The sequence below is a fragment of the Scyliorhinus torazame genome, chromosome 10 (genome assembly GCF_047496885.1).
Source record: "Scyliorhinus torazame isolate Kashiwa2021f chromosome 10, sScyTor2.1, whole genome shotgun sequence".
NCBI lineage: Eukaryota > Metazoa > Chordata > Chondrichthyes > Carcharhiniformes > Scyliorhinidae > Scyliorhinus > Scyliorhinus torazame.
In genome coordinates this window covers 162655134-162681718 of record NC_092716.1, presented here as the reverse complement: position 1 = coordinate 162681718, position 26585 = coordinate 162655134, and the positions used below count along the sequence as shown (strand labels likewise).

Here is a 26585-nt window from a genome sequence, read left to right as displayed (position 1 = left end):
TGAAATCATCAGGCCTGACAGGGCGTCCCTGCTCGATGCTCGCGCCTGCAAGCTCCTGAACCTGGTTCAGCGACTCAACACCATCTCACCGTCACCGGCGACGGCCTCGCCCGAGAAAAATTTGCAAGCCGACATAGACGACATTATCACGCAGTACCACAGTGTATTCGATGGAATGGGCACCCTCCTGTACCAATACAAAATACTGCTCAAGCCGAACGCCACCCCTGTAATCCATGCACCACGACGGGTGCCGGCACCCCTCAAGGATCCGCTGAAAAAGCAACTACAGGACCTCCAAGACCAGAGCATCATCTCGAAGGTCACGGAGCCAACAGACTGGGTCAGCTCCATAGTCTGCGTAAAGAAGTCATCAGGGGAGCACCACATTTGCATTGATCCCAAGGATCTAAACCGCAACATCATGCGGGAGCACTACCCGATCCCGAAGCGTGAAGAGTTAACCAGTGAGATGGTTAATTCTTTACTCAGCTGGACGCCTCCTGGGTTTTTTGGCAAATACAGCTGGACGCGTCCAGTCGCAAGCTGTGCACATTCAACACCCCGTTCTGCCGCTACAGTTACAACCGCATGCCTTTCGGTATCATATCTGCCTCCGAAGTGTTTCATTGCATCATAGAGCAGATGATGGAGGGCATCGAGGGGGTATTAGTATACGTGGACGACGTGATCACCTGTTCCACAACATCCCAGGAACACATCGCTCGCCTCAAGCAGGTCTTCCAGCGAATTCATGAACATGGTCTCCAGCTCAACAGGGCCAAGTGCTCATTTGGTCAATCTGATATAAAGTTTCTAGGTGACCACATCTCGCGGCAGGGTGTGCGGCCAGACGCTGACAAGGTCTTGGCGATCATCGCCATGAAGACCCCGGAGGAGAAGAAGGCGGTCCTCCGCTTCCTCGGAATGGTCAACTTTCTCGGGAAATTCATTCCCAATATGGCATCCCACACCACGGCCCTCCGACATCACGTCAAGAAGTCAACGGAATTCCAGTGGCTGCCCACACATGAAGCGGAATGGCGTGAACTGAAGCGAAGCTTACCACAGCCCCAGTTCTAGCGTTCTTCGACCCAACCAAGGAAACCAAGACATCAACTGATGTAAGCCAGGACAGCATTGGGGCGGTGCTCCTCCAGCGAGATGACTCCTCGTCCTGGGCTCCAGTGGCATATGCCTCGAGGGCCATGATGCCCACTGAGCAACGGTGTGCCCAGATCGAAAAGGAGTGTCTGGGTCTCCTGACAGGAATAGTCAAGTTTCATGACTACGTTTACGGCCTGCTGAAATTCACGGTGGAAACGGACCACAGGCCTCTACTCCACATAATCCAGAAGGATTTAGATGACATGACACCTCGGTTACAGCAAATTCTTCTTCGACTCCACCGCTATGACTTCGAACTTGTCTACACGCCACACAAAGAGCTGATCATTGCAGATGCCCTATCCCGGTCCATCACCACACTGTGTGAACAAGGTGACTTCATCTGCCACAAAGTGCAATTGTGTGCCACCACGTGTGATGCAGCAGCTTACCCATGGCTGGCAGAAGGGACAAGGTTCCCAATTCTTTGATGTTAAAGACGAGTTGACGGTTGTGAAGGCAATCCTTCTGAAACTCGACAGGGTTGTTATTCCTCAGAGCATGCGGGCTATGGTGCTGGGTCAACTCCATGAGGGTCACCTTGGAGTTGAGAAATGCCGACGCAGAGCTCGGGAGGCGATTTACTGGCCGGGCATTCACCAGGACATTGCCAACACGGTCCTCAACTGCCCCACCTGTCAGAAGTTTCAGCCGGCTCAACCCAAGGAAACACTGCAACAGCACGAGATCGTGACCTCTCCGTGGTCCAAAGTAGGTGTAGATCTTTTTCACGCCAAGGGGCGTGACTACGTACTCCTGGTCGACTATTTCTCCAGTTACCCAGAAGTGGTGAAACTGTCCGACCTCACATCGAAGGCGGTCATCGAAGCCTGCAAAGAAACGTTCGCCAGGCATGGGATACCGCTCACGGTAATGAGCGACAATGGTCCATGCTTTTACAGCCAAGAATGGTCTGATTTTGCAAAGTCCTACAACTTCCATCACGTTACCTCGAGTCCCCACTACCCGCAATCAAACGGGAAGGCCGAGAAAGGGGTCCATATTGTCAAATAGTTGCTGTGCAAAGCTGCAGACTCAGGCTCCGACTTCAACCTGGCAATGCTGGCAGACAGGGCAACCCCACTGTCCACTGGGTTGTCTCCAGCGCAGATGCTCATGAATCGCACTCTGAGGACCACAGTTCCAGCCATCCATGTTCCAGACCTTGACCACCTCACGGTACTACAAAAAGTGTAGCAGTCCCGGGCCCAACAGAAGGCCACATATGATGCTCATGCCACGGATTTACCTGAGCAGATCATGTTCGCGTCCAGTTGCCTGAGGGTGGTTGGTCAGCCACAGCTGCTGTTGTCAAACAAGTTGCCCCGAGGTCTTTCATTGTTCGCATGGCTGATGGCTCCCTGCAACGGCGCAACAGATGGGCATTGCGAAGAGTACCACGCCCACCACCTGACCGCAGTGCTCTGCCAGCTGTCATGCTTCCTCCGGACGTACCCTGCCATGAGGCCACTGATCTGCCAGCGATCCTGCCGGCCCATGCAACCACCGCAAAGGCAGTGATCCCACCTCTCCACGTGCAGGCGGCTCCTGAACCACCTCTGCGGCGATCGACAAGAATTCATCGCCCGCCACAAAGACTGAAGCTGTAGACTTAACTTTTGTAAATTTCTGTCACTGAATCCATCGACTTAACTCTTGTAAATATTGCTTAGTTGAAAATCGCTTATTGTCACAAGTAGACTTCAATGAAGTTATTGTGAAAAGCCCCTTGTCGCCACATTCCGGCGCCTGTTCGGGGAGGCTATTACAGGAATTGAACCGTGCTGCTGGCCTGGTCTGCTTTCAAAGCCAGCGACTTAGCCCTGTGCTAAACAGCCCCTTTGCCCCTTTAGTTTGCCATGTACCTGTACTATTGACACCTTCCCATGTATATACGTTTGTTCAATCACCGTTTGTATATAGTCAGGCATATATATATATATATATGTACACGCCTCAGTATTTATTTAACTCAAAAAAACAAGGGGGGAGATGTCATAATATCCACTCATGTATATAATGAGATGCAGACAGGCAGTGATTGACACATAGGATGACCAGTAAGCATACAACACAGCACAGCCAATCACCAGGCAGGGCACTACCACTATAAAGCCAGAAGGCACTAGGTTTCCCGCTCTCTCGGGATCCAGCTACTGAGAGAGTCAGAGTCCACGAGCTAGCAAGCACAAACACCATGCGGTAGCTAGTAAGTCTAGTCAGGCTACTACTAGGTCACTAGTCAGGTCAGTACAGTGTCGACCCACAGTTGAATATGTACAGCAGTGCATCTGGTTGAATAAAACAGTGTTGGATCTTCTCCTGTGTTATACGTCTGTTTCTAACTTCCCTGCATCGAGTGTAGTCCACATCGAACCAGCCTGCCTAACACATCAGGTGGTGAGTGTAAAATTCACTTGTAGTTGAGGTCCTTAAGTGGCCAATTATTGACCAGCTAAGGGCCGTTTCCCACATAGGCTCAATTTTTATGTTGGTGGGAGAGTTCCAGCTATGGGGGAAGCCCAAAAATAAATCCAGACCTTGGGTGGGGAGGGAAGGGGTTACCTCCAACAGGAGCCCTCTTTTAACATCTGGCACCCTTCCATCAAGATCCGGTAACCACAGGATCTCCCTTCCTCCCCCTTCCCCATGGCCCTCCTCCGCTGACACCCCTATCCCCCACTGTCCAGGCCTCCCCTTATATCCCCACCCTGAAACCCCCAATATCCCCTGGAATCCTGGACGTTCGTGTCTGAAGACTGAACGTAGTCCTAGCCTATCCATTACAGCTTCTGGAAGTGCAGGGACTCAAGAGCTGCCAGAAAAATTGATTGGCTGGCAGCACTCTAAGGCGTGACTTCCTCCCGAATGAGCGGCGGACGTTTCACCTCCGGTCCATTGATGCTAATCGGAGCGTGAAATTGCTGCGGGACAGGCAATGTCGACGGGGATGTGTTCCACATCGACTGTATGGATGGCGGCCCCTAAAATTCCTGGCCAATATTTTGGGCTTAATGAGGATGAAGCAGTGCTGGATTTAGTTCTGGGGAATGACAGTGTACGTTGTGTGGCAAGTGTGTATGTTGCAGTGGGAGAATGAATGTGTGAAAATAATATAATTGCGTTTAAAGTTGTTACCGAAAAAGCTGAAGAAAAATCAAAGACAAAATACCCAATTAGGAGGCAGCCAATTTAAATGATTTAAGAAGGGATCTAGTATTGGATAGAATGATTAATCAGATCGCTTCTCGGCCTTTTGGCTAAGATCAAGTCTAGTAGCCTTTTGGCTCAGATCTGGTATGTCTCTCTTGTGGGGACTAGGAATTGGATTCAATTTGAATTAGTTTTTTGGAGCAGGCGAGGAGCTGGATTAGGGGTTCGCCCCTGACCCACACTCTGAGCCCTGGCTTGGTAACTCAGAAAAAGTAATTAAAAAAAAAAAGATTAATCAGGAAAACAGTAAATGAGCAATGGCAGGCCCTCAAGGTAGAGATCGTCCAGGTACAAACCAGTTCATAGAATTTACAGTGCAGAAGGAGGCCATTCGGCCCATCGAGTCTGCACCAGCTCTTGGAAAGAGCACCCTACCCAAGGTCAACACCTCCACCCAATCCCCATAACCCAGTAACCCCACCCAACACTAAGGGCAATTTTGGACACTGAGGGCAATTTATCATGGCCAATCCACCTAACCTGCACATCTTTGGACTGTGGGAGGAAACCGGAGCACCCGGAGGAAACCCACGCACACACGGGGAGGATGTGCAGACTCCGCACAGACAGTGACCCAAGCTGGAATCGAACCTGGGACCCTGGAGCTGTGAAGCAATTGCGCTATCCACAATGCTACCATGCTGCCCCGCTCCCCAGTTCATTGAATCATTGAATCCCTACAGTGCAGAAGGAGGCCATTTGGCCCATCGGGTCTGCACCAACCCACTGAAAGAGCACTCTAACCTAGGCCCAAAACACCAACCTACCCGTAACCCCACTTGTGGACACTAAGAGGCAATTTGAGCATGACAAATCCACCTAATCTGCACATCTTTATACTTTGGTAGGACATCAGAGCACCCAGAATATACCTACGCAAACACATGGAGAATGTGCAAACTCCACACAGTCAACCAAGGTCGGAATCGAACCTGGATCCCTGGTGCTGTGAGGCAGCAGTGCTAATCACTGTGCCACCGTGCCACCCAGCTCTGGGTCTTTTCTGCATCTCTGATTGCCATCAGTCCACAGTTGGTAACCAGGCCTTCATCTGTGGAGATTTCTCTCTTATCCTCGCTGCCTCAGTCTCTCTCCCCCATAAGATGATCTTTAAAACTTTACTGTTTGAACAATCTTTTAAGTTAAAAGTCCGAATCTGTCCTTGTGTAGCTTGGTGTCAAGTTTTGTTTAATAACAATCCCATGAAGCAGCTTGGAATATTTTGCAATGTCAAAGTCCCAATTATAAATAGAATTTGCTGTTACGTAGGTTTGATTTGAGTGTTTTAAGAGGACAGACAGTCTTGTTGAAAATCACTAAATATCTAAATGTTAACAGCTGCAAGGGGGAATCTGTGCCTATATGCTGAACATAGACGGAAGTCTCTGTTGGGTGAGAAAATCCTTTGAGGAGTCTGGCAGCATATGGAGTACTCCCTGGGACGATCCATGCTGCCACTACCAGTCTTGGATCACATGCTGAAACATTAATGACTTAAAAAAAACTTTGGACTGAATTTTACAGCCACCTGTGGTGGGGTGACGGGTGTGGGCGGGGGGGGGGGGGGGGGGGGGGGGGGTTGCGGGTGGACCTGTAAACTAGGGTGCCGTGCCTTCAGTGATATGCCCACTGTCAGTCCGCCCACAACCCATTGTTCTATGAGCAGTGGAGAAGGGGTCAGTTGGGTCACCCACCTGTGGCCCAAATGAGGCCCGAAAGTAGGAAATTGAAGCTCTGATAAAATGGGTGTCGGGAGAGGCCTACAAAGAACAACAAAGAACAAAGAAATGTACAGCACAGGAACAGGCCCTTCGGCCCTCCAAGCCCGTGCCGACCATACTGCCCGACTAAACTACAATCTTCTACACTTCCTGGGTCCGTATCCTTCTATTCCCATCCTATTCATATATTTGTCAAGATGCCCCTTAAATGTCCCTATCGTCCCTGCCTCCACTACCTCCTCCGGTAGTGAGTTCCAGGCACCCACTACCCTCTGCGTAAAAAACTTGCCTCGTACATCTACTCTAAACTTTGCCCCTCTCACCTTAAACCTATGCCCCCTAGTAATTGACCCCTCTACCCTGGGGAAAAGCCTCTGACTATCCACTCTGTCTATGCCCCTCATAATTTTGTATACCTCTATCAGGTCGCCCCTCAACCTCCTTCGTTCCAGTGAGAACAAACCGAGTTTATTCAATCGCTCCTCATAGCTTATGCCCTCCATACCAGGCAACATTCTGGTAAATCTCTTCTGCACCCTCTCTAAAGCCTCCACATCCTTCTGGTAGTGTGGCGACCAGAATTGAACACTATACTCCAAGTGTGGCCGAACTAAGGTTCTATACAGCTGCAACATGACTTGCCAATTCTTATACTCAATGCCCCGGCCAATGAAGGCAAGCATGCCGTATGCCTTCTTGACTACCTTCTCCACCTGTGTAGCCCCTTTCAGTGATCTGTGGACCTGTACTCCTAGATCTCTTTGACTTTCAATACTCCTGAGGGTTCTACCATTCACTGTATATTCCCTACCTGCATTAGCCCTTCCAAAATGCATTACCTCACATTTGTCCAGGTTAAACTCCATCTGCCATCTCTCCGCCCAAGTCTCCAGACAATCTAAATCCTGCTGTATCCTCAGACAGTCCTCATCGCTATCCGCAATTCCACCAACCTTTGTGTCGTCTGCAAACTTACTAATCAGACCAGTTACATTTTCCTCCAAATCATTTATATATACTACAAAGAGCAAAGGTCCCAGCACTGATCCCTGTGGAACACCACTGGTCACAGCCCTCCAATTAGAAAAGCATCCCTCCATTGCTACCCTCTGCCTTCTATGGCCTAGCCAGTTCTGTATCCACCTTGCCAGTTCACCCCTGATCCCGTGTGACTTCACCTTTTGTACTAGTCTACCATGAGGGACCTTGTCAAAGGCCTTACTGAAGTCCATATAGACAACATCTACTGCCCTACCTGCATCAATCATCTTAGTGACCTCCTCGAAAAACTCGATCAAGTTAGTGAGACACGACCTCCCCTTCACAAAACCGTGCTGCCTCTCACTAATACGTCCATTTGCTTCCAAATGGGAGTAGATCCTGTCTCGAAGAATTCTCTCCAGTAATTTCCCTACCACTGAAGTAAGGCTCACCGGCCTGTAGTTCCCGGGATTATCCCTGCCACCCTTCTTAAACAGAGGAACAACATTGGCTATTCTCCAGTCCTCCGGGACATCCCCTGAAGACAGCGAGGATCCAAAGATTTCTGTCAAGGCCTCAGCAATTTCCTCTCCAGCCTCCTTCAGTATTCTGGGGTAGATCCCATCCGGCCCTGGGGACTTATCTACCTTAATATTTTTTAAGACACCCAACACCTCGTCTTTTTGGATCACAATGTGACCCAGGCTATCTACACCCCCTTCTCCAGACTCAACATCTACCAATTCCTTCTCTTTGGTGAATACTGATGCAAAGTATTCATTTAGTACCTCGCCCATTTCCTCTGGCTCCACACATAGATTCCCTTGCCTATCCTTCAGTGGGCCAACCCTTTCCCTGGCTACCCTCTTGCTTTTTATGTAAGTGTAAAAAGCCTTGGGATTTTCCTTAACCCTATTTGCCAATGACTTTTCATGACCCCTTCTAGCCCTCCTGACTCCTTGCTTAAGTTCCTTCCTACTTTCCTTATATGCCACACAGGCTTCGTCTGTTCCCAGCCTTTTAGCCCTGACAAATGCCTCCTTTTTCTTTTTGACGAGGCCTACAATATCATTCGTCATCCAAGGTTCCCGAAAATTGCCGTATTTATCTTTCTTCCTCACAGGAACATGCCTGTCCTGTATTCCTTTCAACTGACACTTGAAAGCCTCCCACATGTCAGATGTTGATTTGCCCTCAAACATCCGCCCCCAATCTATGTTCTTCAGGTCCCGCCTAATATTGTTATAATTAGCCTTCCCCCAATTTAGCACATTCATCCTCGGACCACTCTTATCCTTGTCCACCAGTACTTTAAAACTTACTGAATTGTGGTCACTGTTACCGAAATGCTCCCCTACTGAAACATCTACCACCTGGCCGGGCTCATTCCCCAATACCAGGTCCAGTACCGCCCCTTCCCTAGTTGGACTGTTTACATATTGTTTTAAGAAGCCCTCCTGGATGCTCCTTACAAACTCTGCCCCGTCTAAGCCCCTGGCACTAAGTGAGTCCCAGTCAATATTGGGGAAGTTGAAGTCTCCCATCACCACAACCCTGTTGTTTTTACTCTTTTCCAAAATCTGTCTACCTATCTGCTCCTCTATCTCCCGCTGGCTGTTGGGAGGCCTGTAGTATACCCCCAACATTGTGACTGCACCCTTCTTATTCCTGATCTCTACCCATATAGCCTCGCTGCCCTCTGAGGTGTCCTCTCGCTGTATAGCTGTGATACTCTCCTGAACAAGTAGCGCAACTCCGCCTCCCCTTTTACATCCCCCTCTATCCCGCCTGAAACATCTAAATCCTGGAACGTTTAGCTGCCAATCCTGCCCTTCCCTCAACCAGGTCTCTGTAATGGCAACAACATCATAGTTCCAAGTACTAATCCAAGCTCTAAGTTCATCTGCCTTACCCGTAATGCTCCTTGCATTAAAACATATGCACTTCAGGCCACCAGACCCGCTGTGTTCAGCAACTTCTCCCCGTCTGCTCTGCCTCAGAGCCACACTGTCCATATTCCCTAGTTCTCCCTCAACGCTCTCACCTTCTGACCTATTGCTCCCGTGCCCACCCCCCTGCCATACTAGTTTAAACCCTCCCGTGTGACACTAGCAAATCTCGCGGCCAGGATATTTATGCCTCTCCGGTTTAGATGCAACCCGTCCATCTTATACAGGTCACACCTGCCCCGGAAGAGCTCCCAGTGGTCCAGATAACCGAAACCCTCCCTCCTACACCAGCTGTTTAGCCACGTGTTTGTCTGCTCTATCTTCCTATTTCTAGCCTCACTGGCACGTGGCACAGGGAGTAATCCCGAGATTACAACCCTCGAGGTCCTGTCTTTTAACTTTCTGCCTAGCTCCCTGAACTCCTGCTGCAGGACCTCATGCCTCTTCCTGCCTATGTCGTTAGTACCAATATGTACAACGACCTCTACCTGTTTGCCCTCCCCCTTCAGGATTCCCTCTACCCGTTCGGAGACATCCTGGACCCTGGCACCAGGGAGGCAACATACCATCCTGGAGTCTCTTTCACGTCCACAGAAGCGCCTATCTGTTCCCCTGACTATAGAGTCCCCTATAACTATTACTCTTCTGCGCTTTGACCCTCCCTTCTGAACATCAGAGCCAGCCGTGGTGCCACTGCTCTGGCTGCTGCTGTTTTCCCCTGATAGGCTATCCCCCCCGACAGTATCCAAAGGGGTATACCTGTTCGAGAGGGGGACAACCACAGGGGATTCCTGCACTGACTGCCTGCCCTTTCTGGTGGTCACCCATTTCTCTGCCTGCACCTTGGGTGTGACCACACTTACATAACTGCGATCTATGACGCTTTCCGCCACCTGCATGCTCCTAAGTGCATCCAATTGCTGCTCCAACCGAACCATGCGGTCTGTGAGGAGCTGCAGTTGGGTGCACTTTCTGCAGATGAAGCCATCCAGGACGCTGGAAGCCTCCCGGACCTGCCACATCTCACAGTCAGAGCACAGCACCCCTCTAACTGACATTGCGTCAATTAATTAAAATTAAAATTTGTCTTTTTTTTATAAATACTTTTTTTTTTTTAAATTACAAAGTTACTGTCAACTATCTGTTTCCTAGCACTAGATTTCTAATAGAAATGCGATAGCTAACTATAATATCCTCCGATCTCTGGCTTAGATATCCTCTAAATTATAATTAAGTTATTATGTTTAATTAGTTCCCAAATAGTCAAAAAAATTTAGGTTAGAATCCCAACCAGCCACTCAGGTCACAGCTTTTCTGTCCCCCCCGACACACACAATTTGAAAAAAGGTATAAAAGTAAAAATCACTTGCTTACCTTCTGAGATGTTCTCAGGTTCTCTCGCTGACAGAGACTGCTCCTCCACCTCCAATCCTTGGCCTGCACAATGCTAATAATATATAATATAATATGGCACTTACCTTCCACCAATGGGTCTTATTATTAGGTTAGAGGAGGAGGGTGGGTGGGAGACACTACACGTGTAGTGTCTCGGGTTTCCTCTCCACCAGAATTTATTGGGGGGGGGGGGGACTTGCCAGAGGTCGAACTTCCGGTTCCCGCCGAAATCCAAAGGGCTGCTCCTGTAAAGGTAAGTGCTTTTAAACTCACTACTCACCTCCAAGAAGGCCCCTGCGCACCGCTGCCGCCGAAATCCAATGGGCTGCTCCTGTAAAGGTAAGAGCTTTTAAACTAACTACTCACCTCCCAGAAGGCCCCTGCGCACCGCTGCCGCCGAAATCCAAAGGGCTGCTCCTGTAAAGGTAAGTGCTTTTAAACTCACTACTCACCTCCAAGAAGGCCCCTGCGCACCGCTGCCGCCGAAATCCAATGGGCTGCTCCTGTAAAGGTAAGAGCTTTTAAACTAACTACTCACCTCCCAGAAGGCCCCTGCGCACCGCTGCCGCCGAAATCCAAAGGGCTGCTCCTGTAAAGGTAAGTGCTTTTAAACTCACTACTCACCTCCAAGAAGGCCCCTGCGCACCGCTGCCGCCGAAATCCAATGGGCTGCTCCTCCAAGAAGGCCCCTGCGCACCGCTGCCGCCGAAATCCAATCACCCACTTACCCAACCAGACACCCAACATGTAGCCCGACAGTTTTAACTCTGTGGGCTGCTAGCCCAGGCCTCCAGTCTCAGTTGGAGGTTGGACTCCAGATTTGCCTCCTCACATTCATCCCATCCGACTGCCCTGTTCAACAGACCTCCCACGCCTCCTCCCCCACGGCCACCTCCTTCGCCTGCCTGCAGTACCAGCAGTGGCCACTGCTTGGCATTGACAATGCAGAGAGCGGGTGGTCTCGATTGGCTGGCTGCTCTATGAGGTGGGACATCCTCCTGAGGATGTTCAGAAGTTCGGCATCATACAAATTGAAGGGCCTTCACCCAAAAGATTATAGCAACGCGAGTGGGTTAAGTGGAGGCAGGCCAACCCCTGACATTTACACTGGGATGTGGGGAACCCACTCTCAGTGTAAAACCCACTCAGTGTAAAACCCAGTCCTTTGTTTACCTGAAATGATGGTTCTCATGGATACCCTTCGGGCTGATGTGTTATGTACTCTGGGATAACACAGGCTGCAACTGGATGCAGCTTTAACCAAAAGATACTCCAGACCGTAAAGTTAGTTCAATCTGATTTATTGAACCAGTAGCACAGTTAGCACAGTTCTCTATGAGTTCGACTCTGCTAACCTAAGTGTGGTTACGCTGTCTCACTGAACCAGACTAGCTCTTAGCCACGTGCTGGAGGTGTGATACTGTACATACACCCTGACTCACTCTGTAGATGTTCATCAGTGGAAAGAGAAGGAGTGTGAGTGCCTCATGCCTTTTATAGTGAGATACCATCCCTGAGTGTCCTGCCTGCTCATTGGTCATGTCCTGTTCTCTGTGCTCATTAGCTGCCTGTCTGTGCCTGTCTGTATATCATTATCTGCATGTCTGCATATCATGACATCTTTTTTTAATGTTTGTTGGCACATGGGAACGTACTTACATGTGGTGGCATATATTAACATATTTACAAGCGGTGGCATATGTGAAGACAGCTGTCTAAAGTGAGAAAACAGAACATAGCAAACAAAACAAATGTTCATAAGTCCAGTCTCTGGGGCTTGCGTCTGATACTTGTCGGCCTCCAGAGAGGCGATGGTGGGGACGACGGCGCCTTGACAGGCGGGATGGAAGCCTAACTGGTGGCCTCGTAGTTTGAGGTATCAGGTGGCAAAACAACGGACGGAAACGGAGAAGAAAGCGGTTGCGGGCAACTTTGCGCAGTGCCCGTCTGTTTCGTCACACAACAGAACCATCAGCCATACGTACAACATACGAGCGGGGCGCAGCCTGTCGAACAACGACAGCTGGAGCAGACCAGCCACCATCCAGTATCTTGACCCGAACAGTGTCTGACGGGGATAACACGGGCAAATCGGTGGCATGAGCACCATAGCCCTGCTTTTGCTGGTTTCGGAGTTGCTGCACCTTCTGCAGCACCGGGAGGTGATCCAGGTTGGGAAAGTGTACGGCTGGAAGTGTCATCCGCAGGTCCCTGTTCATCAGGAGTTGAGCCGGCGACATACCAGTGGACACTGGGGTCTCCCTGTACGCAAGCAGCGCGAGGTAGATGTCAGAAGCAGAATCCACGGCCTTGCAGATGAGCTGTTTCACAATGTGCACCCTTTTCTCAACTTCCCATTGGGCTGCGGATAGTGTGGGCTGGAAGTGACATGTTTGAAATGGTATGACTTGGCAAACATAGACCACTCGAGGCTGTTGAAGCACGGGCCATTGTCACTCATGACAGTGAGTGGGATACCATGCCTGGAGAACGTCTCCTTACAGGCCTTGATGACGGTCCGAGATGTGAGGTCTGAGAGCTTCACGACTTCATGGTAATTAGAGAAATAGTCAATAATCAACACGTAGTCACGACCATTCGCACGAAAGAGGTCGATGCCAATCTTGGACCATGGGGAGGTCTCGATTTCATGCTGCTGGAGTGTCTCCTTTCTCTGCGTTGGCTGGAAGTGTTGACAGGTCGCACAGTTGAGGACCATGTTCGAGATGTCCTGGCTAATACCGGGCCAGTAGACAGCCTGCCTGGCTCTGCGATGCCCAGCTGTCCCTCATGGATTTGGCGGAGCACCAAGCTCTGGAGACTGAGTGGAATTACAATCCGGTCCAGCTTGAGGAGGATACCATCAATCACCGTCAGGTCATCCTTTACATTGTAAAATTGAGGGCACTGCCCTTTCTGCCAGCCATTGGCGAGGTGGTGCGTGACACGCTGCAAGTGGGGTTTTTTGGCTGTCTCCTTGCGGATACGAACCACCTTCTCGTCAGACGCCGGGAGGGTGCTAGCACACAGCTGCACCTGTGATTCAATCTGCCGGATGATTTCCAGCGGTTCACTAGGCAATATGGTGGAGCGGGACAACGCATCAGCGATGATGAGCTCCTTGCCAGGCGTGTACACTAAGTCAAAGTCGTATCTTCTGTGTTTGAGGAGGATGCGCTGCAACCGAGGCGTCATGTCGTTCAGGTCCTTGTGGATAATGTGGACCAGAGGCCTATGATCCGTCTCGACAGTGAATGAAGGCAGGCCGTAGACATGCGAAACTTGAGCATGCCAGTGAGAAGACCCAGGCATTCCTTCTCTATTTGCGCATACCTTGTTCAGTGGGTGTCATGGCCCTCGATGCGTAGGCTCCCAGTGCTCAGGATGAAGTGTCATCGCGCTGAAGCAGCACCGCACCGATGCCATCCTGGCTCGCATCTGTCGAGATCTTCGTCTCCCTGTCTGGGTCGAAAAATGCAAAGACGGGAGCAGTGGTGAGCCTGGCTTTCAGCTCCAACCACTCTGCCTAATGTGCTGCCTTCCACTCAAAGGCAGTGGACTTTTTCACCAGGTTTCGTTGGGCTGTGGTGTGTGAGGCCAGGTTTGGGATGAACTTGCCCAGAAAATTGATCATGCCCAGGAAGCACAACTTCTTGTCATCAGGGACCTTCATGGCTTCGATGGCCTTGACCATGTCTGTGTCCGGGCGCACGCCCTGCTGAGACATCTGGTCACCTAGGAACTTGAGTGTCGACATGCCAAAGCAATATTTGGACCTGTTCAGCTTCAGGCCATTGGAATGGACACAGCGGAATACCTGCTGGAGACGGGAAACATGCTCTTCAGGGGTCGTGGACCATATGATAATGTTGTCCACGTACACACGAACCCCTTCAATACCCTCCATCATCTGCTCCATGATGCGATGGAAGGTCTCCGATGCCGAGACAATGCCAAACGGTATGCGATTATAACAGTATCTGCCAAACGGTGTGTTAAGGTGCAGAGACTTCTGCTGGACTCATGCAGCTGGATTTGCCAAAATTCATGCGATTCATCTAACTTGGTGAAAAAAACGTGCGTGTGCCACCTCACCGGTGAGTTCCTCCCACTTCGGGATGGGGAAGTGTTCACGCATTATATTCTTATTGAGATCCTTGGGATCAATGCAGATGCACAGGTCTCCCGACAGCTTTCTAACACATACCATCGAGCAGACCCAGTCAGTCGGTTTGGTAACCTTGGAAATTATGTCCTGTTGCTGAAGATCCTTGAGCTGTGCCTTCAGGCGCTCTCTCAGTGGTGCCGTGACCCGGCATGGTGCGTGGACCACAGGCCTGGCATCAGGTCATAGCAGAATCTTGTATCGATATTGCAACGTGCCCATCCCGTCGAACACATCCGGATACTGAGCGAGGATGTCATCAATGCCGGCCTGAAGATCCACATTGGAGGATGTCGTTGTGTAAACCCGCTGCACAAGTTTCAGCTGCTTGCAGGCATGTGCGCCAAGTAGGGATGCCCTGTCTGGCTTGACAATTTCAAAACGTAACCATGGGTGCTCCGGTTGGAGACGAGTAGATGGCAGGATCCCAGTGCCGTGATGGCATTTCCATTGTAGTCTAGGAGCCTGCAGGCTGCTGGAAGGACCTTGGAGGGCTTCTTGATGCGTTTGACATCTGCCTGTGAGAGGAGGTTGGCAGAAGCACCTGTGTCCAGCTTAAACTGGATGGAGCAGTGGTTAACCTGCATCACCGCACGCAATTCGTCTGCAGAATCCACAGCGAGGATGGATTGATTTTGTGAGGAGTTGGATGTGGCATATTCACATTTGGTAATGATGCCCACACAGTAGGCGGAGTCCAGGCATTCTTCCTCTGGATCCGTTGGATCAGAATCCTATAATCGTTGTTGCACACTCTGAACGCGCCGTCGTCGGAATTGGGAGAGCTGCCCCCTGACTGGTGGTGCAGGCCTGCACAAGGCTGCATAGTGTCCAGGCTTCCCGCAATTTAAACATCCCCTGCCTCTTGCAGGGCAGTGTTTCTTTAAGTGGGCGTTGCTGCAGTTAGAGCACGTCATGACGCGGGGTCCTGACGCTCCGCGCGTCATCGCACACGCAGTGCGGATGTCGGCCGCTTCGTTATCCCGTTCGCATTGCGCATGCGTGAGGCCCCGGGAAAAGCATGCAAAATGGCCGCTTTCATCAATGCTGAGGCGCTGTATCTGGGAGATGGCATGCACACTCTCTGCCTCGTGGGAGGCAAGTTTCTCATTTTCAGCCGATTTGTACTGGGCATAGCGATTTCTGGCGTGCTCATGCACTGTGCATGTTTCAATCACGACTGGCAGGGTCATATGCTTGATTTTCAGCAGCTGCTCTCTCAGAGGATCAGAGCGAACTCCAAAAACAATTTGGTCTCTGATCATGGAGTCAGAAATATCACGAACGTTGCAGGACAGCGCTAACAGGCAGAGGTTAGTTAAGAAGGAGTTGAAAGATTCATCTTTACCTTGTAGACGCTGTTTGAATATGTAGCGTTCGAAGATTTCCTTGGTGTCCACTTCACAGTGACTGTCAAACTTGTCCAGGATGGTCTTAAACTTTGTCTTGTCCTGGCCTTCGGTGAAGTGAAAAGAGTTGAAGCGTTTGATGGCTTGATCACCCGCTGTTGAGGGGAGAAGCTCGATCTTCCTTGCATCAGACGCACCCACGAGGTCTGAAGCTTCGATGTACAGCAGATACGTTTGCTTGAATGTCCGCCAGTTGGCACTGAGATTGCCGGAGGTCCTGAGCTGGTGAGGAGCCTGAATCTTCTCCATGGTGCCGGGATACATTCGCTGGTCGTCACGGAACGGACTGAGGTAAACCACCTAGATTAAGCAGTCTCCTGGTAGCATGATGTGTTATGTACTCTAGGATAACACAGGCTGCAATTGAATGCAGCTTTAACCAAAAGATACTCCAAACCTTGAAGTTAGTTCAATCTGATTTATTGAACCAGTAGCACAGTTAGCACAGTTCTCTATGAGTTCGACTCTCTGCTAACCTATGTGTGGTTACTCTGTCTGACTGAACCAGACTAGCTCTTAGCCATGTGCTGGAGGTGTGATACTGTACATACACCCTGACTCACTCTGTAGATGTTCATCAGTGGAAAGAGCGGAGTGTGAGTGCCTCGTGCCTTTTATAGTGAGATACCACCCTGAGTGTCCTGCCTGCTCATTGGTCATGTCCTGTTCTCTGTGTTCATTAGCTGCCTGTCTGTGACTGTCTGTATATCATTATCTGCATGTCTGCATATCATGACATGGGGAATGTTAAACAACATGACCACTGTGCTTTTAATTCTCCAGATTGCTCTCATGCTGACATTTCTGTCCTTGGTCCTACTGTACTATACCAGTGAAGCTCAACGTAAGCTCGGGGAACAGCACCTCATCTTTCATTTCAGAACTCAACATTGAGTTCAACATTCTCCGGCCATAAGCTCAGTGCTCATTTTGTTTCCTTTTCTTTGCATGCTTTTATTTTCTAACTTTTTGCTTGCAGTATGCAAGCACCAGGCACATCTTTTGTTTCTTTGTTTCTATCCTTGCTCTATTCACTTTGCCCCGGAAGACAAACTCCTGTTATTCAATCTCTCCTGTCTTTCTCTCTGTCACAGACACTCCTTTTGTCCTTGTCGCACCTGCCCCTTGCTCACAACCTAACACGTCTCTAATCTTTTCCAATTCTGACGAATGGCCACCGATCTGAAATGTTAACTGTCTTTCTCTCTCCATAGATGCTGCCATAGACTGCTGAGTATTTCCAGCATTTTCTGTTCTTAATTTAGCTCATACTTTTCTGCTGAATAGACATGATAAACGATTTAATTTTCCTTCGTTGGTAGCGTACCTGACCTTCAAAGTGTTTCCTTCAACACTTCACCTTGAAGTTCGTGCTAATAGTTTTTAAAAAACATTATTTTAGTGGGGTCTGAAAGATACATTATGGGAATCCTGAATGACTAACGGTATGATTGGGCCTGATAATTACAGGACAACATTGAGGGTGCATGGAGGCAGAAGGTTCCTTGATGGACTGGAGGGTGTATTCCTGTTCCTCTTGGTCCACAAATGGTGTTGGAAAAGAACCCCACCTCTCTTTCAGCAGTCACCCATCCCACCTCCCTTTCGCTACTGTCACCCATCAGGATTCAGTTTAAATGCACAGCTCAGACAGAGAAGAGTAGCATGAGACTCTCTAAAGTGCATCTGCATATTTTGCTTGTCTCCAAAATTGCATGTGAAATGACCAATCAATCAAACTGTGCAGGTCCAGGCGGGGATGGATAACGGTAGGAAAAGAACTGCTGCCAGCAAGAAAAATGAGATGGTATAACTTAAAATTGAGAAAAAAACGAATGGTAGCAAGAAATCATTGTGCCCTTTCATCACGTTTAAAGTATATTTTGCATACATGCCAATATGTCCTGGGCTGGATTCGCAGTAAGTTCTGGAATATTCAATTCAGTAAAGTGAAAATGAATCAGCAGCGAGAGTGATATCACTGAGCCAAGGCTAACACTTGAAGAGCATTGAATACACTGAAGTTACAGTAAGCGTATGTCACAATCCAACCCCCCCCCCCCCCCCCCCCCACTGCACTTCTGGTACAATTATTTGTTTTGACACATCACATTCAGGCCCATGTTTTCGTTATCAGTTATTTTGGGACTGTAACATCGTGCAAACGTTATTGGTCAGCTTACACAAGTTTTTTATGTTGACCAGTGTGTGACTGGCAATATCACCACTCTGAACTCTCCCTTACTTTCAGAAGGAGGGTAAAGCTTGGGCTGTAAGCATCAATTAGCTTTTTAAAATATTTAAAAATTAGTCAAATCTGAAAATGCTGGAAATCCTCAGCAGTGCTGCCAGCACCTGTCAAGACAGAAACAGAGTTCACACTAGTCATGTGGCATCATTCACTGTCCAGTCCCCGTATGAACAGAAATTTCCTCCAATCAAATGTTGGGAAGACTGAAGCCATTGGGTCAGATTGTTGCCATTAAACTGAGAATCGTAGAATTTACAGTGCACAAGGAGGCCATTCGGCCCATCAAGTTTGCACCGGCCCTTGGAAAGAGCACCCTGCTTAAGCCCACACCTTCACTCTGTCCCCGTAACTCAGTAACCCCACCTAACCTTTTTGGGCACTAAAGGAACAGGAATGCTCCCTCCATGTTTCCCTGTAATTATCAGGCTCAATCATACTGTCAGTCATTTAGGATTCCCATAATGCATCTTTCAGACCCCACAAAAAGAAGCTTGAATTGTGAAATCTCCTGATTTCAATGCCTGCACTCTCAATTTTCACTTGGGGTCAGGGAAGCACGGTAGCACAAGTAGCTAGCACTGAGGCTTCATAGCGCCAGGGTCCCAGGTTCGATTCCCCGCTAGGTCACTGTGCAGAGTCTGCACGTTCTCCCCGTGTCTGCTTGGGTTTCCTCCGGGTGCTCCGGTTTCCTCCCACAGTCCAAAGACGTGCAGGTTAGGTGGATTGGCCATGATAAATTGCCCATAGTGACCAAAAAGTTTAGGAGGGGTTATATGTTCTATGTTCTATGATCGTGTCGGATGTGCTGCCCCTGGAGGCACTTCGGATGCGGCCGTGAAGGTGGGCGAATGCTCAGGCTGGCTAGTTAGAAGGCCTCACTCAGTTCCCTGAGCTGTTAGACCAGTTTTATCACAGGCTGTTAGGCTCTGTAGCCCATACTCCTCACCCCGTCACCCCCCCACCGACTCCCCATGTCACCTTCTAGCCATCACCAACCCCCATGCCACATCATACCCCCATGCCACGTCAATGATGTTTATACCCCATTATACGTCCATAGCTAATAATCCAGTATCCCCGATTGGCAGACTTCAGGAGCGATAGGGAGATGAAAAAAAAATAAACTTCTAACAGTCCAAGAGAGCTCTCATTCATATGCATTTGATACAGAAAAACCTCTCAATTAAATGTCCTTTCAAAGATTTTCGGCACGATTAAATGGAAAAAAAGAGTCCCAAGTAGTGCCAGGAATGATCCTCTATCGAACAGGACTCTGTTATTTCTTCAGGCCTCAGCGGGAAACACCGAGGCTGCACTTCATCTCATTTCCTGACCCGCTCGTCAGTGCAGGAAAAGATCGGGGTGTCATGCTTAAAGAGTGCCCCGATCTCTCGAACCCCAACATGACCCCCAATGCCCCAACTCACCTGTTAGGAGGGTCCTCGACCCCCACCTCATACTGGCAGAGCACCTTCGGGCCCGGTCCCCATCATGGGCAAAATGCTACCTTGGCACTGCCAGACTGGCACCATGGCAGTGCCCCTGTCAGTCTGGTAGTGCTACCTGCCCAGAGACCAACCAGGTATCTCTGATCTCCTGGGGACCCCCCTTCTCAAGTGCCATTCTGCCTGGTCCCCGTTTGTGGAGTCCCGTGTTAAACGGCGCCTGGCTGGGGTCTCCTGGGCAAGGCCGATGGATCCCGGGGACTGGTTAGATCAGGCATAGGCATAGTTAAGTGAGCCCATTGTGGGTGGGATCCAGATCATGATGTCTCGTGAGATCTCATTAGCTCTCATGGGGCATAACAACCATTGGGAATCCTGGAAAAGGCCTCTTACAGGATTTACTGGCTGCGTCCTGTCCCAATTCGGCAAGAATCGACCATTAAACCATGCCCTTTAAATCCCCTGAAGTGATGAATTTGTTACAAAAACAAACAAATTTCTATTCAGTAAGCACATCGAAGAAAGCTAATCCTTTAATAACCACTTATACTGCCAATCAAGATATGAACTCAACTTCCCTTCTGATGTAAGTCGTTTTAGAGTTTTTGCAAATTAGCCAAGTGTTCATAATGGTTTCAGTTGTAGTAAAAGCCCTTGGGGAATATCAACAATGAAGTCTATTGAAACTGCAATGACTTTTTTCTAAACTATACCAGATGGCCTGTGCATTCCAGCTGCATGTGTTCATCTTCTTTACTCTGACAGATGTTGCATGTTTCTTTTTCAACTTTAAAGGGCTGAGATTTAACTTCAGACCATGACCATTAAACAGACCTTATCTGTCCTTCAAGATTATTTGCAAATCCTCCATCACTTTGTCACTACTACACTACAGGTTAAGGCCCTGTGAACAGCCAAAATCTGATCAGTTTGAAATCAGCATTAATTTCAAATGACCCTGCCTTTGTGATTCACACCCCACCAATTTCCCCCCCTTGCTGGCAAATATGGGATGTGCCAGAAATGAGGGGGAACTTTCAGGTGTGAATCATACCCATTATTTTTACATGTTGTCAGGGTCAACCTGAATCAATGAAAATACATCTCACCTTCTTCATTCTGCTCCAGAAATCCTGTTCCCTAGCCATCAACTCATCCCACTCCTTGAGGCTGAACCTGATCGTTCACAACCTGAGCATTCTGTTTGAAGTAGAGATGTGCTCCTGACTACACATCTGTTCCATCACCAAGACCGTTTACTTTCACCTCGATAACATTGCCCGACCCCAATCCTACCTCGCCTGCTGCTGAATTACTCATCCATGTTTATTTGTGAGTTCAAGGCACAGATTTATGCAGAGTCATAAAGACTCCAGAGCCATTTGAAAACGGTGGGTGGAACTGATTATGGAATCCCTGCCCGATTCACAGTATGCCCAATTTTTCCTGGTGCAGGATGAGGGTGCGGGTAGCAAGAACGCACCCTGCTTGCCCATCAGGCTAATTCCATAGCGGAAGTAGACACCTCCTAGATCCCTGAAGGTTTTTGGAGTTGGCCCAGTTCCTGGATGACCCATGTTTCCTGGCACCCCAGAGGATTCATGAACCATAGTCTGGAGTCGGGATCCTTTAGAAAGGTAATTTCAACATCTCTTACCCATGCCCCTTCCATGCTTTGCATTCCTACTCCATTCTAACTTAGTACCCATCCCACTGACCCCTTGTATCCCTCCCCCCCATGCCAACTCGTGGCTTTTCTATGCCACCTCCATTCACCAGTATAACCAATGAGCCGTATAGCAACAGTGGCAAGTGTAGAACAATTTAGAACCTCCCACCCCCCCCCCGCCCACCAATTCATAAGTTTTCTTTTGAAAAAAACCTGCTGTTCCTTGAACTCTATCAATCAGAAAAACTGTTAAAGTATCAATAAACAGAGACTTTCAATGTTTGACACCCCTTAATCTTGGGAAAATAAACTTTAAAACATTGACAAAAGAGACCACGTAAAGGACAAGTGATTATAACCACTGTCAGTCAAGCAAAGTCAACGGGTACGGTTCAGCAAATGATAAAGTCCAGTTTTGGGCATGTTTAGCGGGGTGCTTCTTGGCGGCTGCAGCGCTAAGAAACACCTCGCTTTTCAATGGCCTTTTTATGGCCCTGGGGAGTTTCATCCTGCTAAGGGCGCACTTAGAGTGAGTTCCTGCTGGTGAAGTGATCTTGCCAGGAGGAACAGCTGTTCGCAAATCAGGACCCCATTCTGATTGTCAGCCCTCATCTTTCCTCCCCTTTAAGGCTGCCTCAACCTCCCTCATCCCCTCTAATTGACAAGGCCCCTGGGCCCGACCCCTGGCAGTGCCAACCTAGTGCCCAGGCAGTGCCTCTGGAACTCTGGCAATGTCAAGATGCCCAGGTGCCAGGGAACTACCCTCACCCTGCCCCAACCACAAAATGGCCTGCGAGACCCCCCGAGGTGCCGTTATGCCTGGTCCACGTCTGTGTGAACAAGTACAGAACGGCTCTTTGGCAAGGTCGCGCAGATCGCAAATGTTGAGTCTCGGGCGCTGGTTAAGTGAGCAAGGGTGAGATCCCGATCACGCGAACGGAGCGAATCGGGTGGCTCGTGATCAGCCCACGCCTGGCGAGGAACCCAATTTGCAGCTCTTATGCCATTCATCAGTTGCACCCAGGTCCGTGGTAGATTTTACAGGGCCGCTAAATCGCTTCGAACACTTCTCTCCGGTTGTCAAAACAGAATCCCTGTTAAGATGATCATTTAAGCATGTATAATGAGCAAGAGTGAAAGAACACTTTCAGCAGAACTAGGTAACCTCATTACAACCATAAGAAAAAGGAGCAGAAGTAGGCCATTCAGCCCATCGCATCTGCTCCGCCATTCAATTAGATCATTATTGATGTGATTTGAAGATTCTCAACTCCACTCTCCCTCCTTATCCCCATAACCATTGATTCCCTTACTGATTAAAAATCTATCTATTATGCTTACATGGCTGAGAGCCACACATGCTATTGTTACCAAATTTCCCACTGGTTCTGTGCATAATGTTAATTGGGTGAGTAAGACATGGAAGGACCATGAGTTGGCATGAATTGACATGGAAGGTATGTGGACAAGGGGGAGGTTGGGTGTGGCATGAGTTGGTCTCGGCGCTATATATGGGGTGGATCGGGGGGCATGACTTAACATGTGTTCGATGGAAGTTGCATAGGGAGTGGGTGGGGAGTGAAGGGGTGTGAGGAGTGAGGGCGAGAGCACCGAGCAGCCTACAAGACAATCAACGCGGGCCTTCTAACCAGCCTGCCTCAGCTTACTCCATAGCCGCCAAAGCTTTGCTTCCAGGGTCAATGGAACTGATTCTATCCTGCACTCTTTTCCGCCCCTCCTGAGTGAAGATTGCTATATTCAGGGCCTTTCAATGGGTTGTGGCTCAGTGGTTCTGCACATAATGTACATTTGGTGAATGGGCATGGAAGGATGACGAGTTAGCCTGAATTGGCATGGAGGGTATTTTTAAAATAAATTTAGAGTACCCAATTAAGGGGCAATTTAGTGTGGCCAATCCACCTAGCCTGCACATCTTTGTGTTGTGGGTGTGAGACCCACACAAAGACCGGGAGAATGTACAAACGCCACACAGACAGTGACCTGGGGCTGGGATCGAACCTGGGTTCTCAGCGCCATGTGGCAGCAGTGCAAACCACTGCGCCACCGTGAGGGTATTAAGATAATCGAGGGATTGGGTGGGCATGAGTTGGTATGGAGGCTATATGAGAACAAGCCTTTGTCCAGTTGTCTCATATCTCCTTTTATGGCTCTGTTTTTCCTTTATAATTTCATGGCCTAGCCAGATGCCTAACTAGGCCATTTCAAAGGGCAGTCAACCACATGGATCTGGAACCACTTGTAGCCTAGACTGGGTAAAGACAGCTGATTTTCTTTCATATAGAGCATGAGTGAACCGATGAGTTTTTATGCTATTCAATGATAATTGTCATGGCCATTATTAATATGACTTGCTTTATATTTCAGATTTATTCCTTTAATTTAATTCCACCAGCTGCCGTGGTGGGATTTGAACCTATGTCCCCAGAGCATTAGGCTGAGCTTCTGAATCACTAGTCTGGAGACATTACCACTACACCATTCTCCTGGAAGCTAAAAGATGCTATATCAATGCAACTTGTTGTTAGTGCTCATGCCAGCTTTCAAGGGGTGGACAGAGCAATGGCTCTGTTGACATTGTACCCACTTCAGATGCTGATTTTAAAATGGCCCTCACATTATCCAAATTGCAAAAGTTTATTTTACCTGGAACTCGTCTTGATGAGCACAATATATTTTTTTTAATTGAGAAAAAAAACTTTTTAAAAAAATTCTGTTTCATATTAAATGGCAGACTGGTCTGAAATTTTAGCTCAATGTAGTAAATACAGGATTAAAGTCCGCTGAGGTATTAATTGAAGCTCAACAAAAAGCAATGTGCCAGAAGGTTTTAAATCTGTCGGATCTGCAAACCATTCTCATGATCTAATCCTAAATCAATCCATTTAAAGGAGATGGAAGGGAAAAGTGGAAACGAGAGTGCAAATGGGCTCACTGAGACATCTAGTTAAGGCAGTTTGATTTTCTCTGACGGAGTGCAAACGAGATGGCGCATAAACTATGTTTTCTGTGCACTCTTATCCAAGTAGGAAGGTACGAACCACAGGGGCTCACCCACCTATCCTCAGTTACTGATTAGCGAAGTGAAATTGAGTTAAGTAATAATAATCTTTATTAATATCACAAGTAGCCCTACAAACACTGAAATGAAGTTATTGTGAAAATCCCTTAGTCGCTACAACATGGCACCTGTTCGGGTACACTGAGGGAGAATTCAGAATGTTCAATTCACCCAACAAGGTCGTCTTTTGGGACCTGTGGGAGGAAACCGGAGCACCCGGAGGAAACCCAAGCAGAACGTACAGACACGGAGAACGTGACGACTCTGCACAAACAGTGGCCCAAGCCGGGAATCGAACCCGGATCCCTGGCGCTGTGAAACAACAGTGCTAACCACTGTGCTACCATGCCGCTCTTGTGAAGCTCGCCTGGCAATATGCCAAAACATATTATTCTTCCCCCACACCCACCCTCCCACTCCCCCCTCCCACGACACCCACTCAGCCCCCACAATACCATGGTGATTTGTTATGTCGTAGGTGTAACATAAGCGATTTCCTTGTGGTGCACTTGACAAAGGAAAGTTCAGATGTGGAGATAACTTCAACATGTTTATTAAACTATTTACACTTCTATTACTCGGGTTCGACACTACTGCTAATCCTACTATAGCTACTCAGACTGACTAACCAGTTGCTGCAATCCACGTGGTGGGTCTAATATTGAATCAACCCTGGGCGAAATTCTCCCCCAACGGCGGGATGCCCGCCGACTGGCGCCAAAGCCGGCGCAAATCAGACGGGCATCGCGCCGGCAAAAAGGTGCGGAAGTCTCCGCATCTTTGGCGGCCTAGCCCCAACATTGAGGGGCTAGGCCGACGCCGGAGGGATTTCCGCCCCGCCAGCTGGCGGAAATGGCGTTTGTTGCCCCGCCAGCTGGCGCGGAAATGCGGCGCATGCGCGGGAGCGTCAGCGGCCGCTGTCAGTTTCCCAGCGCATGCGCGGGAGCGTCAGCGGCCGCTGTCAGTTTCCCGCGCATGCGCAGTGGGGAGAGTCACTTCCGCCTCCGCCATGGTGGAGGCCGTGGCGGAGGCGGAAGGGAAAGAGTGCCCCCTCGGCACAGGCCCGCCCGCGGATCGGTGGGCCCGATCGCGGGCCAGGCCACCGTGGGGGCACCCCCCGGGGTCAGATCGCCCCGCGCCCCCCCCAGGACCCCGGAGCCCGCCCACGCCGCCTGGTCCCGCCGGTAAATACCAGGTTTGATTTACGCCGGCGGGACAGGCAATTCCTGGGCGGGACTTCGGCCCATCCGGGCCGGAGAATCCAGCGGGGGGTCCCGCCAACCGGCGCGGCCGGATTCCCGCCCCCGCCCAATCTCCAGGAGCGGAGACTTCGGCGGGGGCGGGGGCGGGATTCACGGCGGCCAACGGCCATTCTCCGACCCGGCGGGGGGTCGGAGAATGACGCCCCCTGTGTCTATACTCACTGACTGTCTCCACTGGAAAGAGGCATCATGTGTGCGGTGTCCTTTATATATGGGTTGGTGTAATGCCCCCCTGTGGTCGTGTCACCTCCTTGTGTATCGTGAATGTCTATTGGTCATGTCCTATCTACTTGATCTATTGATTGAGTGTGTGTGTGTGTGTGATGTCTTTGGTGCTCCCTCTAGTGCCTACATGCATTTACATTGATGCACATCACCACACATGGGTCCACAGATTACCTGATGGACTCAATTGGTGGAAATCAATATAATTTACTGTTGGTAGCTTGTTAAGCACACATGCATCTAGTCACATCCATCTAGTTCATAATGTCTTGAACCTACCCCCAAGTTGGATTCATTCAGCTTATTTTATGAATAAGACTGACCCAGCCTACACTTATGCATTGAAGGTCTCTTCTGTCTCAGATAGCTACAAAAGCACTATGTGAAATAAGCCATGTTCTGAGTGGACGTAATTCCTGGCACAATTCAATGCAAATTGAGGTTCCCACTCAGAGAGGTCAAAACAATGGTTGTCGTGGGAAATGGAAACTCACAGCACAGTGGTTCATTTGGATACGTTCTTCTCAAATTATGTTTGAGGCTCATTGTTTGCACTAGTATAAGCAGATATCAATACACATGGCAGGGAAGGAGAGTGCGTGGTCTTAAAGAGATTCAGAATGAAAAAGGATTTCATGTCTCGGCACTGAGATC

The 26585-nt window shown here is 49.2% G+C and overlaps 1 protein-coding gene and 1 non-coding gene across 2 annotated transcripts in view; both read left to right on the top strand.

The window, feature by feature from the left end:
* The window catches only part of LOC140431005 (potassium voltage-gated channel subfamily KQT member 1-like), a 1144532-nt gene that overhangs the window by 1064782 nt on the left and 53165 nt on the right, over positions 1-26585 (top strand). The window lies entirely within an intron of this gene.
* LOC140384986 (U2 spliceosomal RNA) lies at positions 4408-4595 on the top strand. Its single transcript, XR_011933257.1, has one exon. It is a non-coding gene; the product is annotated as a U2 spliceosomal RNA (small nuclear RNA).